Genomic DNA, 19,976 nt, shown 5'->3' on the forward strand with positions numbered 1-19,976 from the left:
GTACACAGTGGACAAGAGGAAATTATTGTCATGGGTAAGAGTTTAACATTATTGACTTGTAAGATGGCTTTTAAAAAAAAATATATGTGCAACATGGCTGGAATGCCAATTGGAAGTGGAAAAGCATTTAGGGCGGATGAATAGACTGGATGAATAGACTTGGAGCAGAGCGAGTCTCTTTAATTTGTTTGTTACGGAGCGTTGGGGAGTCAGCTAACATTGTAACCTGCTAAGGAAGGCGCCGTGAACGTGATTAATAATGCAGAGGGGGGAAGGATCAAGAGTTATTGTGCTGAATAGGATTTTGGTGTCAGGGAGGCGGTAATTGTTCCAAAAGTCACTGACGATTTTGGTTAACAAGTGATACAAATGGAACGGGTCGCTCTGCTGTTCTTTGGAGCCAGCCCTCGCCCCGCAGCAGCTCGACTCTGCAAATTCTGATTCATTACCATTTGCTCCCCTTTTGTTACCTACCTAGCCAGTGATTGTACTTGGGAAGTGTGCGGTGGCAGGGACCATTCAAGAAAGGCTCATTGTCCCCGGAGCTCAAGGAGCAAAGCCATTGCTTTTGTTCCACTGGAAAAGAATGAAACCCACGTTCAATTCTATTGTCCCACTGCAAACCTAGCTTTTAATTGGCACGTTGGCGGTTCGGATTGTAAAAGGTGTGTGATGACAGTTCAGAGTTTGGCATCGTGGGGGCAGAAGTGACTTCACCTCCAGGTTAATGCTGCCTTGAATGAAATTCGTGTGTGTGCCGACTCACAGGAGTTGTGTGTGGTTGCCGTCAGCGGAGGGCAGACAGGGTTGAGATCACAGGACCACAGTCCAGATGCTGTGCTAACCGTGTGCTAAGGAGCAACGATCTCTTTTCCCCCTCTACCCCTCTGACCCCCTGATGGACGTTAATCAAGTTGGCGCCTAAGCACACTCATCTGGCTTCCCTTGCTTCCCATCTTGTTAGGGACCCATGAATAAAAATCTCAGTCTGTCAATCCCATTTATGCTTAGAAAGTGAACAACACCTAAGGACAAGACAATTAACACTGAGCAATTCAATGCAACAAACATGTATCAAGCCTCAGTCTGTGATTGATCGAAAGTGCTGAGTCATTAACAGAATCCCTTTTGTGACGTTTGAGACAAAGTCAAGGTGATTCTTGCTGTCAGCCACGTGGGTGTGTGTTTACAGTGGCCAGTGGAAACTGGCCAGTGGAAGCTGGGATGTTTGGTGTTGATGATGTCTAGCTGTTAAGAAATGCATTAGTGTCAACTCCTGTGAGTGCTCGCCTGCTATCCTGAACTTACCTCAAGTCTGGCTGCGGTTTCTAGGATGCATCTGAAATGATGGAATGCTATAATACTGATGACTGTGGAAAATCTGTCTCTACTAAAAAAGTATTGAATGTGTGGATTCCAAAAACTGGATACCTAGTTATTCTATCTCTGTATTTCTTCATCCAGCCTGCCAGTGCTCAAACATTAAGCCACAGCATCAGCTCTGTTTATATACATGTGAAAGTGAAAGTCACTCAGTCGTGTCTGACTCTGTGCAACCCCATGGTCTATACAGTCCATGGGATTCTCCAGGCCAGAATACTGGAGTGGGTAGCCGTTCCCTTCTCCAGGGAATCTTCCCAACCCAGGGATCAAACCCAGGTCTCCTGTATTGCAGGCGAGTTCTTTACCGTCTGAACCACTAGGGAAGCCCAAGAATACTGGAGTGGGTAACCTATCCCTTCTCCAGCGGATCTTCCTGACCCAGGAATTGAACTGGGATTCTTCACCAGCTGAGCTACCAGGGAAGCCCTCGTATACATGCAATGGAGGGAAAAAAGTCTTCTTCTCCTTCCCTCCTAGATTCTCCAACTGGGGACTTCTAAATTAGATTCACAAAAGAAAGATTAGTGAGAAAAAAAATTACAAATAAACTTTTACATGATTCAGGAGCCTTCAGAGGGAGAGAAAGACTTGAAGAAATGGTTAAACCAGAATGTTTTGTACTAGGTTTGATGAAGAGTGGATAGTTGGGGAAAAACATAATAGGAGGAAGTAGTATGAGATATGAGGAGTAAACTGAGGGAAATGTAGCAAAGGCTTTCATTTGGGTTCCTCTGGGGCCCCTCCATCTTTGGAGATAAGGATGTTTTGTTCCTCCAGGTATACAGAGAGGCCATCTGCCACGGGAGGGTCTAAGACCTGCATCAGAGACTAAGAGGGAGATTAGAGAATCCTCTCAGGTTTGCCATTTCTATGACCTTCAGCTTAAAATAATCAATATGCCAAGTTGCCACATTTGGGGATAGTATGTTCTGAACCCCAACAACATACATATATTCTTTAAGGAAGCATCTGCTTCTTAAATCTCTTTACTCTTAGGTAATGCTACATCCATTTTACTGTAGACTGGTGCATTGGTGAAAAGAAATACACTTAATTTTTTTTTAAAGTCCATAAAGAGAATTTTCTTTAAAGTCAAAGGGGTTAGGGTTAAGCTGTCTCTTAATTACTCTTATTATCTCAGGATTAACATTTTTCTTCCAAAGTTAATTTTGGAAATAGAGGATTCAGAGGTCTTTAGTAACATATGGAACTAATATAAGCTGATAAACATATGCTATTAAAATAATAGCCCTGGTATCAACTGGTGTATTTTTCTGAAATGCAGTTTATCAATAGGCACAAATGGCCCTTTACGCAGCACACACCTACTGACCTAGTAATTTCCTTCCTAGGAATTTATCAGGGAAATGTTTGGACAAAGGGACAGAGATGTATGACTGAAGACAATCAGTGTAGACTTGTTTATAATTGGGGCGCCTTAGGAAACTCTTTTAATGTCCATCAATAGAGGATTGGTTGGATAAACAATGGTATACTCATGCAACAGAATATGTTATAATAATTAAGGATGCTGTTATGGAGAAATATGTATATATTATGTTGGAATAATTCACACAGTGTGTGATCGAGTGCAAATAGCAAGTTAACAAAATATTATCTACAGTATGCTTCTACTGTTATAAGAAAAACATCAGAAACTGGCACATAAAAAGTTAGCAACAATACTCCTGTATAACCAGCGAGTCAAAGAAGAAATAAAAAAATCTTGAAACAAATGAAAGTGAAAATATAACATGCCAGAATGTGTAGAATATAGCAAAAGCAGTTCTAAGCAGGAAGTTCACAGTGATTGACACTTATATTAAGAAAAATGAGAGATCTCAAATAAACAACCTAACTTGACATCTCAAGGGACTAGAGAAAGAACAAGCTAAACCCTAAGTTATCAGAAGGAAGGGGATAATAAAGATCATAGCAGAAATAAATGAAATCAGGAAATAAAACAATAGAAAAGATCAGTGAGACTAATAATTTATTTTTTGAAAAGATAAACCATATGGACAGAATTAGCTAGACTTATCAAGAAAAAAGAGAGAGGACTCAAACGAAACTATAAATCAAAGAGGAAACATTACAACTGACACCACAGAAATAGAAAGAGTGCATGGGAGCTCTTCAGATTTAGGGGAGTCAGTGCAAACACGGAAGTGGAAACCCAGCTCCAGAGGCTCACCGGTAATGTTGTTCCAGGATACAGGTCCAGCGGCTTTAATTAGCACTTGCCATTTCCTTTCTACCTTCATGTAGCAGGCTGATCCGGTCACATTGTCTTTACCCCATCACTGCATCACTGTATCACCTGGGATGGCGCCGGAATCAACCCATCCAGGTTATTCTCTCTATAAACCACATGTAAAGCAACCGAAGGGGAAAAAATCAACTGTGAAATAGCAGACGTTTCTACAATTCAGACTCAATTTTTGTTAAGAAGCCAGGCAGAGAAATCCATAAAAGTTGGGGAGAAAATTGAAGCAGATGCGAGTAATACTGTTTTTGTGTGTGTTCTTTAGTAAGGTAATTTAAGAGACGGCAATCGGCAAAGGAGAAATATACATTTTCAATGGATTCTCCCATAAGCAAAAGCAAATTGAGATAAACACCAGTGTGTGTTTGTTCCTCTGCTTTCCTGCCTGGTGTCTTCCCAATCTACTGTTTGCAAAAAGCCTTTGGGAGATACTTTATTTAATAAAACATCCAAATCTGACATTGACACATTTTTTTTGGAAAGGCAGTTTCCTTTATGCTTCTCCTAGCTGTGACCCCAAGATTCTCTCGGCCTTTGACCTTCCTTTCATTTCTCCCTTTACACTGTATTTCTTCAATTTCTTTTCCTCCCACTCAAGTGTTATAAGATCCTGTGTCTAATCATGCCCAGCTTTTCTACAATAAAAATGAGGACACAGTCTGGAAAGTGTAAATGAAGCCACAGAACTTGAGTGGTGGTTTCTTCAGGAAGTAGAGGGCCTGATAGAGTTAGAGAGCAAGAGATTTATCCGGGTCACAGCTCAAAAGATAAAGGGGAGGAGGGGGGACAGGAGCAGGTAGGGAGAGCCTTCAGATAGATTACAGGTCTGATGCTTGTGAAAGAGGAGTCAGGACTCTCCAGAGAAACAGATCCAAAAGAAAAGCTATACATGTGTATCTCCTTGGGCTTGCCAGGTGGCTCAGTGGTAAAGAATCTGCCTGCCAATGCAGGAGATGTGGGGTCCATCCTTGGGTTGGTAAGATCCCCTGAAGAAGGAAATGGCAACTCATTCCAGTATTCTTGCCTGGGAAAATCCCATGGACAGAGGAGCCTGGCAGACTGCAGTCCATGGGGTTGCAAAGGAGTTGGACATGACTTAGCTACTAAACAATAACAACAATAATATATCTCCTTTATATATATGTATATATAGAGAGAGAGAGAGATTTATTTTTAAGGCATTGACTCATGTGATTTTGGGTAGGGGGAGCTGACAAGACTGAAATCTGTAGATCTGTAGGACAGGCTGGCGAGTGGGAAACTCTAGGAGGAGTTGATGCTACAGCCTTGAGGCAGAATTCCTTCTTTTCCAGGAAACCTCAGTTTTATTTTTTTATTTTTTTCTGAAGGTGCTCAACCAATTGGATGAGGCCTGAACCATGTTGTGGAAGGCCATCTCTTTCACTGAAAATCAGCTCATTAGAGATTGTTAGCCACTTGTACCAAGTACCTTCACAGCACCACCGAGATTAGTGGGCTAACACAACTGGGGTCTATAGTCTGGCCAAGCTGACATATAAGATAAACCACCATGAAGGGGAAGGAAGGGAGATTGGGTAGGAAGAGTCTCCATGTAAAGGCAGCTCTGAGAAAGCCTTAGCAGCCCAGTGGGGAGCTCTGGGGCAAGGTTCACGTTAGGCAAAAACCCCAGACCCTCGCCCCTGGTTGGGAGCTGCCAGGAAGAGCCTCAGGACCAACACTGTGGCAGGTGCAACATTTCTGCAGCTGGAGGTGTCTCCTGACTGCACCCTTGACTGGGGAAGCGAAAGGGATATGGACCGCACAGTCCTTGTACATCAACATCTTCCATTCTCTTCTCGTACCTTATTCTGACACCCGATTTTCCCCTTTCGTGCCATCCACGAATGTCAAACAGCATTGACAATCATGGCCTTCTTGCCTTCCTCCCTTAATCCTATTCCCATGTTTCTTCCAGTTCCTCCCTCCTTTTCCATGCTCTTCATTTTTCACCGGTTCTCCCCCAGCTTCCCTTTGTCATTTATAAGGTCTGTTCTGCCATCTCCCTTTCCTGAACCTTCAAGAGGAGTGGGTTTACGGGAGCCCTGAACCCGCTGGTGTGTGATGTGGGAGGCTTCTCAGGACCCCTCCCTTGCTGTGGGGAAGGCGGGCAGGCTGGCACCAACCCAAATGCATGCTTAAATAATGGGCACGCCAGTGCCAGAAAATTAAAACCCAGCATGGAAGTGCTGAATTCACAATTTTATTGTCACTGATTGCCTGGTGGCTCTGCATATTGAGAAAATCTTCACAGCTTCTTCCATTTTCCATGGCTTGGTTAATGTGTGGATAATGTTAGTGGTAAACTTTTTATTCCCCCTTTCAACCTATTTATCCTCTCCTCCCCACCAAACCAGGCAGAACAGAGAAAAATTAACTCTCAGTTGTCACTAACGTGCTCTGTATTTCATCTCATTTTAGGAATCATCTTTAATGAGATGATGATATGTCATAACTGAAAGGTCATACGAATGGTCTGCCTGCTTCCCAGAGGGAGAAAGTGACTTGTTAGAGGTCAGCTGGGGAAGTTATGGGGAGGGCAGAGACAGGCGAGTTCCACAGGTCAAGGCGTGCTCACTGACTCCCTCTGGGCTCAGTGGAGAGAGAGGCAAGACAGAGCCGTTGTGCACCATTCACAGATAAGGAAGCTGCGTCTCAGCCCTTTGCAGGGAGGAAAGGGCAGATCCAGGTCTCCTGAGCCATTTATTGCTATTTTTGACACACGATGCTGGCTTTTGCTAAGAACCAGGGTAGTCTGCTTCCTTGATTAGAATTAGAGGTGGAGCCTGACAACTCACACTCAGAAATATAGTGCCCGTGGAATCTTTCTATCATGGAATAATGATAGATATGAAATAACATCTATCGTGTGTCTAGTGCCTCACTATTTTCAGGATCACCTCTTGTTCATTATCTCAGTGGGTCAGCACAATTGCTCTGGGAGGTAGCAAGTTCATGTTTCAATAGCCCCATTTTTATGGCTCAGAAGGTAAATGACTTGCCCAAATCACATATTAAGTGAGGAAACCAGGACTTGACGCCTGGATCTTCTGACATCGGTGCTCTTTATATTCCTGATCTGTCAGCTCGCTTGTAGGTGCTGAGGTTTCTGATGGAACAGTCACCCACGCAAGCCTGAAGTGACATTATCGCCGGCTTCACACCTAGCCACTTCCTTCCATCCTCAGCGCCATTGTCATTCCTACTTCAATCGGCACAACAGCTTCCCAACTAGTTTCTGTGCCTCCACCCTTGCTGCCCTCCAGCCCACGTCCCACGCCGTCATCTGTCGGGCAACCTTTCTAAAGCAGCTGTCCATGAATTCTCAAATATGCGTTTATTTCCAAATGACAGGCACGTACCATGGCTACCACATTAAAGTGAATGTGTAAACCACATAGAGAAAGAGAAAAATTTCAAGTGTGCAATCTTAAACAATATGATTAAAGAATCTAAAATTTTCTTATTATTCCTCTTTGAGAAATCACTCAAAAGTGCAAGCCTGATCCTTCTCTTGCTAAAAATTGACATGGACCCAAGATGAAATCACAACTAAATATGGTTTCTGAGGGACTTCCCAGGTGGCTCAGTGGTAAAGAACCCACCTGCCAATACAGGAGACACAGGTTCGATCTTTGGGTTGGAAAGATCCCCTGGAGGAGGGCATGGAAACACGCTCCGGTATTCTTGCCTGGAGAATCCCGTGGACAGAGGAGCCTGCTGGGCTAGAGTCCATGGGGTCGCTGAGTCAGACATGACTTCGCAACTGAGTGCACACACACAGAAGCCTGCATCCAGTTTTTCAATCCCACAGTCCTCAAGGGGTGTAATACTTTCGACAGCCTTGCTCTTTTAAACCACCCAGTGGGGAAACTTTGCCTTGTCTGAGGATAAACGTGTGGATACTCCATACCCCATGGCTTTTCTATTTACTCTCAGGCAACAGAAAAATCACACTGTCCTTTTACGTCTCAGCCACGTCTCAGCTAATTCCGTAACAGATTGTGTGCAGCCTGGTATACCAAACAACTTCAGTATTCACAGGAAGATGCAGGAGAGGAGAAAGTTTTCCTCAGCCCTCTTAGCATCCCTGTCTGAGTCTGAACATGAAACTAACAAAGACAGAGCAACGGGAGAAAGGCATACACATTTATTTACTGTTAAGTTTCATATGACCCAGAGCCTGCATGAGGAAATGAAAACCTGAAGAAGCAGTCCCGAGTCATGTCTCAGTTTTTCTTTTTTTTGGTGCATGGGCTTAGTTGCTCCATGGCATAAGCATGTGGAATCTTCCCAGATCAGGGATCGAACCCGTGTCCGCTGCATTGGCAGGTGGATTCTTTACTACTGAGCTACCAGGGAAACCGTCTGTCTTAGTGGTGATGAACAGTAGATAGTTGTGGAGAAATAAGACAGGGTTAAAGGGTTGAAAAAAAAAGGTCAGGGGAGTGAACTGGAGGAGACTTGGCCAGGAAACCCTTTGTCTTCAGAGATAAGGACACTCCTCTCCTCCAGGTATGGGAGGTCACTTCTCACCTGAGAGCTTTAAGACCTGTTTCATGGGAGAAGGGTGGGGAAAGATCAGAGTGACCTTCCTGCTACTGCTGTCTTCTCAAACCCCTTCAGCTTAAAATATTCACTCTGCCAAGGCTCCATATTGGGGGTGGCGTGGCGTGAACCCCATGGAGATACTGCGCGTCCTTCTCCAGCAACTGTGCTGCCTTTCTTTCAGGAGAGGATATGGTTGAATTTTCCCCTTTTCTGGTCCACCTTCTCCCCATCCACTGGCTTCAATTTCTACCCTTTGGGGCAGAAAAGAAAGGAAACAGAGATAATAAAGTTCTTAGTTGAATGACACTGCCGTACGATGGCATCGTGACCTCTGGACCATAGATGTCTCACAGTGACTTTCTTAAGGGCACTCATGCATTTTCTGCTCTTGACTCTTAAGTGCTTGCGGATACTGTCTACAACAGCCCAGGCCAACAGTACCAAACTGGGCTGCATCTCTGGTCCCCAGGATACAGGCGGCTTCGCCCTGCCATTGCGGACAATGTAATGACACAACCGTCCTTCTGGTGACCATGGCTCACTGATGCTCCCCCCAGGGATGAATCTGGCATAAATCCTCTGTGAGTTCCCAGCTGCAGAGGATACGTGTCCAGCTTGTTGGTGGTTTATTGAAGCCCCTCTCTCAAATGTGAAGGAAGAACCAGATGTCTAGTTAGAAGCTCTGGTCAGAGTCAGGTGGTCCCCAGAGGGAGGCGTTCATCTAAGGTTGCAGCTTTGACTCTCGAGCTGCTCCACAGATAGCAGACACATTGAGTCCTGGGCTTGCCCACGTGCTGGGGACAGAGCGATGAAACCCAAGATGCCGGGTCCCAGGGCTTCCCATACAGGGCACGGCACGGGTATCTTTAGCCCCTCTTTCTACCCAGTGATTGTATGCAGTTCCATGAGAAGGAAGAGATTACAACAGGACAGCCTAAGTCTGAACTAAAAAAAGAGAAAATTTTTTATTTATTTAGTTTTGGCCATGCTGGGTATTCACTGCTGCGCAGGCTTTTCTCTAGCTGTGACCAGTGCAGGCTACTCTGTGGTTGCAGTGCTCCGGCTTCTCATTGCAGTGGCTTCTCCCGTTGAGGAGCACAGGCTGTAGGCGCTCGGGCTTCAGTAGCTGTGGCCCTGGGCTCAGTAGTTTGGACCCCCAGGCTCTAGAGCACAGGCTCCATAGTTGTGGCGCACAAGCTTAGTGGCTCCGTGGCATGTGGGATCTTCCTGGATCCGGGATCAAACCTATGTCTCCTGCATTGGCAGGCAGATTCTTTACCACTGTGGACCACCAGGGAAGCCCTGAACCTCTTTTCTTGATTGTTGAAAACACTGAGTTAAAAATTTTAGAAAGGCAAATGGAGCCTTGACTACCAAGTCTTCTCTGCAATGGATCTTTCCAAATTGCAGGTATTTCCAACTCAAGGACTGAGGTTCTAAACTTCCGGCTCAAGGACCGCCATAAACAGGCTGTGGGCCTGGGTAATCCACATCCCATTCCTCAACCAAATCTACATCTCTTATTTATTTAAAAGGTGAAATTGTCCTTGGTGATCAGCTTGACTTTTAAAAATTCAGTTACTGAATTTTCAAAATACACTAGCATCTTAAACTGTCTGATCTGTCCCCCGAAATGCCAGCATTTATTACCCCATTCCTCAGAATGTGTTGCAAGATAGCAATTTTTTGTGGACCCCTTCTAAGGCAATGATAGCAAGGTGAGACTTCCTGCAGCCTTTTAGAGGAGAAAAAAAAATTTAGGGGTATTGCTTAATCGGCAGTTTTAAAAAGACCCAAGTGAAGTCATAAAATGCACACGTCTCTGAAAGTATGTTCATGAGACTATCGTAAAAAGACCTGACTAAAGAAATACTTGCAATCTAGAAGAGGGGGAAATGAAGGCATTTTCTTCCTGAGCGTAGCAGAGGATTCTCAATTTAATGGAATTCTAATCGAAAAACACTCAATGATCCATTTAAATAACAATGCCAGGTCTGACACAAAAATTCACAAAAACAAGGAAATCAATACCAACAGCTGAAAACTTAGCACAACCCGGCTGCCCTCAGCTCAGACTATTGAGTCAACAAATTAAAAGAAAGCCTGAGGTACAAGGTACAAGATGCCTCACTACACCTTCTAGACACAAGTATAAAAGTCCTGGCTTTGACAGCAATCTGAATTTTTACTCCTTAAGGAAAGTTGTGGAGCTTGAAAAGCAATTCTTTTGTTTTCTTTGCAGGGAAAAGGTGTGTGTGTGTGTGTGTGTGTGTGTGTAAAACTAAACGGCATTTGAGGGCTAAAGTGTTTGAGTCCATGAAAGTGAACAGACCATATGGTCTATTGTAGAATAAGTAATTACAGACTTATTAAAAATACATGTTAATTTTACTCACTGACACTCCATGATAATGGCTTCCTCAGGATCTAATCCATTCTGCCGATTATACTTATCTATTTCTAGTTCAGGAACCTCTGGTCCTGAACAAATGGCTTGAGCAAGATGTGAGCTGACCCAGTCCTACCACAGAAGATGAAATCACTACTTTTCAGAGATGTCGATAATTTAAGATGACTTTCTCTGTTGAAGTAAATATGTTTCTCATATTTATTTCAAGCCAGAGGCAGATAAAACAGAAAAGAGGCTTCTACTCCCCTCAACCCTTCAATCTGAAGGGAAAAAAAATACAAAAATATGCTAATTTTATAGGAGGCAAGACAGAAATTTCCTTGAGTTGCCTCCTTAAAGAATATAGTACTCATTTACGTTAACAGCTCCAGAGTAAATCATCAATACTTGAAAATGGCTTATAAATTGTATCCCCATCTGGTTTGGGGAAACTAGCTTTGACATTTCTCCCAGCTGTTAATTACCAAGTTACTTATCAATAGTTCTCAAATTTTAATATGCTTATGAATCACCAGGGAATCTTGTGAAATACAGATTCTGATACAGTAGGTGTGGATGGGGCCTGAGAGCCTGCATTTCTAACAAACTCCCTGGCAATGCTGATGCTACTGGTCTGGGGACCATTCTTAAGTCCCCAGCAAGGACTTGGCTGACTGACAAGATGCTCTGGTGCAGGTCCATGCAGACTCAAGCTTGAGACTAGACCAAGTATCTCTATTAGCAGACTATCAGTTGAATATAGATTATAACCCAGGCCTTAATTCAGAATATTAAACTTTATTTTCTTAGACTTTCTTTCTTTAACCACTAAAGTTTCTTTAGAGCTGGTAAATCTGACCAGAAGATCTTGCCCTTCCATGGGGTACCATTCTAAAATATAATTACAGAATACATTTCTCTCTCTTATAATCTACGCCTGCTAGTTGTTAATATGAGGTTAATAAATTCCCAAAGCTTTGTTGCTTATGAGTCTATATAACTCAAATCAGTCATGTGTCTTTTTAAATGGAAATATATTTATTATTTTTGAGGATTATAGATGACATATTCTCCATAATAAAAAATCAAACAAAGAATAATCTAATGTGTATTCATCCCAATTTAAATTGGTACCCCAGCAAAATATGACACACCATGGACATCTGAATAGATGAAGCATCAAATATGAAATCCTGGAATGCCAAATATAGTAATGTGCCATTAAGGTAATTATAGCAATAGGTACCAGGTACTGAGGGTCTGCTTTGCAGCGCACCCGACCGTGTGTTCTGGCTATATTATACACTTCAAGTTTGTAATGGTCAGCATTCCCGGATTCAAGCAAAAAGACACAAGCTGATTAATTCTGAGCAGAAAAGTATTGAACCAGTGTCAGAATGGAAGAAGGAAATGGCAACCCACTCCAGTGTTCTTGCCTGGAGAATCCCAGGGACGGAGGAGCCCGGTGGGCTGCCGTCTATGGGGTCGCACAGAGTCGGACACGACTGAAGCGACTCAGCAGCAGCAGCAGAATGGAAGACTAGAAAACTGAGCTCTGAAAATGAGCGGGAATCAAGGAAGGCTGAGCAGTGGGGACACAGCCTGGATCTTGTCACAGGGTCACTCTGGCCAGGAGCTCACCACTCTCAGACTCTGGGCCCCTCATGCAGCCTCCAGGAGGGACTTTGCTGCTGTCCCCAGAAGACTGAAAGGCTCAGTTTCCCCATGGGGCCAGAATCCTGCCTCCCCACGGGACTCACACCGCGGATTCCCCCAGGGTTGCCATAAAACAAAACAGAGTTCACTGCTTTTCATTGTCTTGTTTGATCCTCACAACTCGGTGACCAGTTTCCTCAAAATATGGTACCTCGGCAGACTGAATACTTGAAGGATTTGGGAAGCGGCACTTGCAGGGGGACTTTCTGACTCTCCCCTGATGTAGGCTGTAAAGCCCTCGTGTGAGAAGTGCCCTCTCTAACCTGGAGGAGAGAAGCATCCTTGTTTCCTAAGACAACGGAACACAGAGAGGGACACATAGGCTTGGCTAAGTCTCCACCCGTCCGCTAGACTTACCTTGCACCCTTCGTCCTATCATAGCTGTCTACTCTTCATCAAGCTTAGCGTAAAGCACCCAGTTCAACAGCTTCTTCCAGTCTTCATTTTCTGGTGAAGCCCCCCTTGTGGTGTAAAATTTACATTGAATAAACGAGAGTTGTTGATGTTACAGGGATCCTAACCAAGAGCCTAGAAAGTCAGAGGGAAAAGATATCCACCCTTCCCTACATGGCAGAAGCTGCTAGGATTGTTGCCATTTTTGAGAGGAGGATCTTGGATCCTAGAGGTGAAGCAATTTACCCAAGAAGCAAAAGTTCTGCCGCTTGAGCCCAGCACTCTCTTACCCTCAAACCATGCTCCCTGCCCCCTGCCCTTTGACTTCATGCCTCACCCTGAGGTGGAGGAAGCTGTATACCTTTCATCTGTTTATCTTTTGGATCAGAATCTTACCAGTGTTCTAAGGTGCAGGAAGAGAAACAAAAGCAAAACAAAAATAAATAAAGGAGTTGATTTTTTTTTTCTCTCCAGTGGTTGTCAGTCTCTTTATCTCTAAGAGAAGCTGGAGCAGAGAATCAAGGCTACAGCAGAACCAGTTCACTTCTTCCTTTGTGTCTTCCTCTGATGCCTCTTAGCACAATATGACACTGCTCATTTCATGCTGAGAATTAGGTTACGGTGTTCTTCTCAGACTCATCTCCAGTAGAGATCTTCCTTCCTTCCCCACCTGTGGATGTTCACACCAGTTTCCCCTGATGAAATATATTCACAAATGAAAGTTCTCACGACCCCAAAAACTGCCATGTGCGGCTACAGAATGGTCATGAAAACCTTTGGGCAGAGGCTACAGCTCTGGAGAAAGAGGCTTAGTGTTCTAAAGGGACTTCTGGCCCAGATGTTACCTGGAGGGTTGGCTTTGTCTTAAGAAGGTCACAAAACAAAGATAGAGGATGATTGTGATAATCTGAAGACCTTTGGCTTAAACTGAAGACTATGGCTCTGGGCCAGCCAGGGCGCTCCATCAAGATGCCTTAGTGAAGTTATAGAAAGAGAAATAGTGTATTTCCTGAAGTCTGGAAATTAAATTTTCCCCCCATTACTTTCAGAATGGTCTAGATTTCACTTCCTCCCCCAGCCGTATTCCCACTTTGGTAGGAAAAAAAAAAAGTGCTTAGATCAGCAGAAAAGATTAATACATCAGCAATTCTGTTATTGTGTGTATTGATTCTCAAGGGGCCAGAGCAGAACTCAAAGGTGAGTGTAAGTGGAAAATACACATAGGCAATATTCTACTAGCTGTATTTATGAGCCATTTGGAGCATCCCAGGAGGGCTGCAGTTTAAAATCTATCAAAGCTTTGGCTTTTTTCTCTTCTTCCCAAGGAGATGCCAACAATTGTTCATTCTGCAAGTTTCTGTAAGATCTCAATGCTCTGGGTACCATGAGTGGTACCCAGAAGGAAAATAGTGATCGTCCTGCCGATAAATGAGAGGTGCTGGGGGTTGAGGTGGAGAAAAAAACCTGCCATGTTCCAGTTTTTCATTTTACACCCATCATTTGAAAGCACAAAATGTGCACATTCTAGCCTGTGACACGGCCAGTTACCTCTTGATTTCATATACTGAGTTTTATAATGATCCATGGGCATGCTCCATTTTAAGAACCAAAATACTGAATCCAATTTCTTTACTTTGTTCTTTTCCTTTTTACTGATTTCCTCATTGTTTAGAATAAATAGTCTCATCTCAAATATGTGTGTTTATGCTCAGCCGCTCATTTGTGTCTGACTCTTGGTGATCTTATGGATTGTAGCCTGCCAGGCTCCTCTGCCCATGGAATTTTCCAGACAAGAATACTGAAGCAAGTTGCCATTTCCTAATCCCAGGGATCTTCCTGACCCAGGAATTGAACCCTCGTCTCTTGCATCTCCTGCATTGGCAGGCAGATTCTTTATCAATGTGTTTCAAGAAATAAGTTTGCTCCATGACGGATGAACCAAATCAGGCTATTAAAGATGTATCCAGGTATTCTCATGGACTCATTGATTCACTCATCCAAAATACATTCATCCCCTCCGTGCCAGATTTTGTTCCAGCGTCTAGGGATAGAGAAATATCCTCTAGAAAAGCTCACAGTCCTGAGGAGATGCCAGATAGGTAACCATGATCAGAGAACAGTGTGGGAAGTGTTGTCAAAATAAAAAGAGTCTCCATTTTTGAGTATTATCTATTCTGGTGCTATGTATGTTAAAGCAAATGATCTCTAAGCCTCCTACTACTCTCCGATAGGGCTTCCCAGGTGGCACAGTGGTAAAGAATCCACCTACAATGCAGGAGATGCAAGTGATGCAGGCTCAGTCCTTGGGTTGTGAAGATCCCCCTGAGAGGGAAATGGCAACCCACTCCAGTAGTCTTGCCTGGAGAATCTCATGGTCAGAGGAGCCTGGTGAGCTACAGTCCATGGAGTGGCAAAGAGTCAAAGACAACTAAACATCTAAACAACAAGAACAAAACCCTCCAGTAAGTTTTATTATCTCCTTTGTTTAAGGAAAGAGACTGAAAGAAACTCAGAGACTTTGCCTAAGGTTACACTACTACAAATATTAGCCCTGGGATCCCAGCTTGGGCTGTGAGGCTCTAAAACTCCTATTCTTTGCATGTTGCTGCTAAGTGCACTAAGAGGGCAAAAACAACTCGTCCAGGCCTGGTAAGGGTCCCAGGAAGGCTTCCCAGAGGAGGTGAGCCAAAGGGGAGATTCTGGTGGTGGGAGAGGCTTTCCATTATGACATCTCCTTATGCCCATACCCACTCCCTTAGATAAAACCTCATCAAAATGTGTCCAGACTCCTGAGCTGTGGGAAAAGGAAGGTGACAATCCCACTTTTTTTGGTTGCTGTAGGAAAACCAGGCCAGGAAATGAACACATGTAATGATCAAGGGGCAGCTATAGTCAGTAGCAAAGATGACGTGACTCTTGGCCATACCCATAGTATGTCCAGAGGAAGAAATGGCATCTAGCAAACAGCACCTAGAAACACGGAACTTCAGCTTTGTCATTCTGAAGCCCCACGTCTCCTCCCCAAGGCTTTGCTAACTTTCTTCTCTCATGGATAAAGAAAGCTGCCAAGGAACTGGAACTAAATAGAGTAAAATCTCTTATTATTTTGAGAAATGGGAGAGTGTGAGCCTCATTTGAATTAATTTTTAAAAAACATTCTTCCTCTAGGATTTGTTTAAAGAAATACTAATAATTATGTTACAGTATTTCTTTCTTCTTTTTTCTTTTTTGCTATAAATTCAGAAATGAATGGGGTACTAATAAGGAAAATTAGCTAAATGAATCTAGGATTTCATTTGTACAAACATTGTGTAATAAGTGTAGATCTCATAAACTTACAGATTTCTAAATTACAGCCCTTCATTCAAACTTCTTATCCAATAAGATCACGTGCCTTAATTAATACAAATTTCAAAATGCTGGGCCCAATTAAGGTAATTTTACTGTACAGCAAATCAGGAGGCAGGATGTTAAAATTCTGTGCTTATATGAAGAAACAGCTCTGAGTAGCAGTATTAAAAAATGTTTGAAGCCACTCAGAACACAGGGAGAGATTTAGTATGTATATGTTGTGTTGTGTCAGAAGCCCTGTAATTACCCTAGAACTGTTGAGCTTTCTGTATACTGGTCACTGAGTACGTCCCACGTGACCAGGTCCCCATAAATATGAACATGATGCTGTCACCAGGGTGCGCACGTGCTGGAGGGGAGAACATGGCTGTCACACTCATAAATATGGGTGTGATAAATCCAATGCACTCACCATTCCTGGCCTCCTCTGGCCTTAATTCCCTGGAGAACGAGTTGAGTCCTTTGGTAGATGAATAAACTTTCTACAGAAAGAAAGTTTAACAGAGTGGCTTAGAACTGTCATCCTATCTCTTAGAAGAGAAACGCCAAGGATGGGAAAATCAGGCTTTTGTAAGCAGATGATCTTGCCCTTGGCTTACAGGATCTTGGCTTGTGGATCCAAAACCAATTTTTGAATTTTCAACTTCACAAAGATGAAATGTGCCTAATTTAATGGAATTTGCTGGCAAACCTAATTTGCTTGTTTTTCCAGAAGTGACAGGAGGGGCCGTGAGTATAGTGAGAGACGTGGCAGGACCTAGTTCTCTGTTTATTTTCCCCAGGCTGTTATTGAAGGGTGTCATGGAGAGTGATCTGGAAGTCAGTTGAAATTCACATGGTGATGTTTACTTTATTCCCATCTAATCTGTCCCTCTCAGAGCCCTCCTGCGGGTGGTTCACCCCTTCCCTGCCACCAACATGGCCAGGCGTGGTGCTCCTCAGAGCCACTGTCCTGTCCCAGACGCCCAGGGGCAGACCTCTCTTCCCCTCTGGTCTGGAACCAGGTCGCCCCTGAGGGCCTGCCCGCTTCCTTCCTGATGGGAGAGGCCCACAGCTCCTGCCTTCACTGTCTGGGGTGCTGGTCCCTTGGCACCTCCTCCTACCGCTCCTTCCACCTGAAGCCTCCTTTTGTGAAGCTCACCTTCCAGTTAAGCCTCAGTCATGACAGATGGGGTTATGGGGCTGATTAATCCACTCGTTGGGTGTGCCCTACAGCAGGGTCCCCAACCTCCAGGACCTAATGCCTGATGATCTGAGGTGGAGTTGATGTGATAATAATAGAAATAAAGGGCACAATAAATGCACTGTGCTTCTCTCTTTCTTTAGTCACTAAGTCGTATCCGACTCTTGTGACCCCATGGACTGTAGCCCGCCAGGCTCCTCTGTCCATGGGATTCTGCAGGCAAGAATACTGGAATGGGTTGCTATTTCCTTCTCCAGGGGATCTTCCCAGACCCAGGAATCGAACCCAGGTCTCCTGCATTGCAGGCAGATTCTTTAGCAACCGAGCTATGACGTCATCCCCAAACCATCCTCGGCCTCACTGGTTCATGGAAAAATGGTCTTCCATGAAACCGGTCCTTGGTGCCAAAAAGGTTGGGGACCTCTGCTCTGCAGCACCCGAGGTACACATTCAGGAAGAAGGGCTCCAGCTTCATCACACACACAAACAGCTCACCTGGACCACAGATGAATTGGAATAAAAGGAATACATGACATGCATAGGGGCATAGGGAGGCGAGAGAAGGAGAGAAGGGAGGAGATGGCAGAGAGAGAGCGAGCGAGCCAATACGCCAATACTCCATATGCTGGCATTTGCTTTTTTAAAAGTATCTTATTTTAATTGTTATATGAATTTTTAAAACCACTCTCAATCCACAGCTTAATGGCAAGGAAAGCTGGAAGATGGAGAAAGAAGGCTTTCACAAAAAAAACAAAAAAAGAAGGCTTTCACATCCGCACGCCCCTGACTACCACTTCTGGCCCAGGTTATTTCTCTGATGATCTTGGACCCAGAGAAGTAGGCAAGAACCTTTGCTAGCAGGGAAGGGAAGGAATAAATTGATGAACTCCCTCTAAAACTAGGGGGTGAGTTTTTCTTGCAGTGGACAGAGCTATGCCCCCATCTCAGCCACCCTTCTCACTGAGTGACTTTGAGGTTTTCGCCACATCCCAATTTGATGGCAAAAGTCACCAATGATTTTCTCCCTCTGATTTATAGGCAGTGCTCCTCGAGCAGACAGATGGACCCACTTCCTCTCAAATTCCATAACTCCTCCCTTCTGCTGCCTCTCCCCACCATCTCTTCACTGTACACACACACACACACACACACACACATACACACATTCTCACAGTTTTCCCTCACATTTGCAACAAGATTCAGGTATTTTTTCCAATGTATAACTTAATTCACCTATTCCTGAAACAAACACTTATGAAATACCTGTTAGTGTCAAGGGGCTTCCCAGGTGGCGCAGGTGGTAAAGAATCCACTTGCCAATACAGGTAGACATAAGAGACATGGTTCAATCCCTGGGTCAGGAAGATCCCCTGGAGGAGAAAATGGCAATCCACTCCAGTGCTTGTTTGCCTGGAGAATCCCATGGACAGAGGTACCTGGGGGGCTACAGTCCATGGGGTCGCAAAGAGTCAGACACAACTGAGCAACTAACACTTTCACACTAATTATCTTAGTCCATGTGATTTTGTTTTCCTTCCTCCTTGGCCTCCTCCATCTCCATCTTTGTATTATTATTATTTATTATTACTATTATTAATTAAAGCCCAAACATCACAGACTGTGCGGAGATATAGATGAGCTAAAAAAAGCAGAGGAGAAGGAGAAACCAAGACACAGCAGACAGTCATAGGCACAAACTATCAGACCGGCAGCCTAGTTGTCAGAAGGGAACACCTCTAAGACTCCTTGAACTTTCGTTGGGACAATTTAGTAACAAGAAGAACCATGTGCTACTTCTGCACTGGCTTTTAGCCCGATCGTTTCTGGCAAGTGTGGTCACACTGTAACTGACTTGGCATCTGGAAATGAAGCTAAACCTCTTCAACCATAAGAAGAGTTGCCCTCTGCCCACTAAACTATTTGCAAAGTAAAATAAAGAGTGAAAAGTATAAATGTTTGGAGATTGTGAGATAAATATGGCCATCCTTTTCTGGTCTCCAGCCATTCCAACATTGTGAGACCCTCCTGGTTACCCTTAGCCCCTCTCTGCTTACTGGTACCCCCCCCCCTTCTCCGTCCATAGGGTAGTGATGTCCAAAGTGTCCCCTAGGCTAGGGTCCTCATACGAGAGTCAGCTCCCCTGCACGCAACAAGCCACTGGCATGTGGGGGTACCCCCCTCCAGGAAGAAGTAGTGGAAGTGTTAGCTGCTTAGTCATGTCTGACTCTTTGCAACCCTATGGGTTGTGCCCATGGGATTCTCTAGGCAAGAATACTGGAGTGGGTAGCCATTCTCTTCTCCAGGAGATTTTCCTGACCCAGGGATGGAACCCAGGTCTCCCCAGTTGCAGGCAGATTCTTTACCATCTGAGCCACCTGGGAGCCAGGAAGGGGTACCTTTTACTAATTCATACAAAGGTGTACTGGGCTGAGACTAGCCTGCTCTTCCTTCTTATTTTGTGGAGAAAGCCTTACAGAAGCCATTCTCTCTTGCTGAATTCTGGTTGTGTTTGAAACCATCTGGACTTTTGTCCACTTCTCTCTGGCTTCCAGGCAGTGACTGTGTATGGATACTCTCCCTTCCATGTAGAGAAAGTGTAACCATTTGGGTTTACACTGAACCAAACTTGAACCCTACATCTCCCACTCCTCATCCAAATGAACTTGCATAGATGACATACCTCCCTGAACTCCAGTATCCCCATCCACAACATGGGCACAGCAATA

At 44.2% G+C, this 19,976-nt stretch overlaps 1 long non-coding RNA gene across 1 annotated transcript in view; it reads left to right on the forward strand.

Moving 5' to 3' along the window:
* The window catches only part of LOC145516725 (uncharacterized), a 34,137-nt gene extending 18,307 nt beyond the window's left edge, over positions 1-15,830 (forward strand). Inside the window, exons 4-6 of the long non-coding RNA XR_014061701.1 lie at positions 14,948-15,104; positions 15,207-15,396; positions 15,558-15,830. This is a non-coding gene — a long non-coding RNA (uncharacterized LOC145516725). The remainder of the gene's footprint in view (positions 1-14,947; positions 15,105-15,206; positions 15,397-15,557) is intronic.
* The last annotated feature ends 4,146 nt before the right edge of the window (positions 15,831-19,976 follow it).

Source organism: Giraffa tippelskirchi, chromosome 8 (genome assembly GCF_054371585.1).
Source record: "Giraffa tippelskirchi isolate mGirTip1 chromosome 8, T2T-mGirTip1v1.2.pri, whole genome shotgun sequence".
NCBI classification, from domain to species: Eukaryota; Metazoa; Chordata; class Mammalia; order Artiodactyla; family Giraffidae; genus Giraffa; species Giraffa tippelskirchi.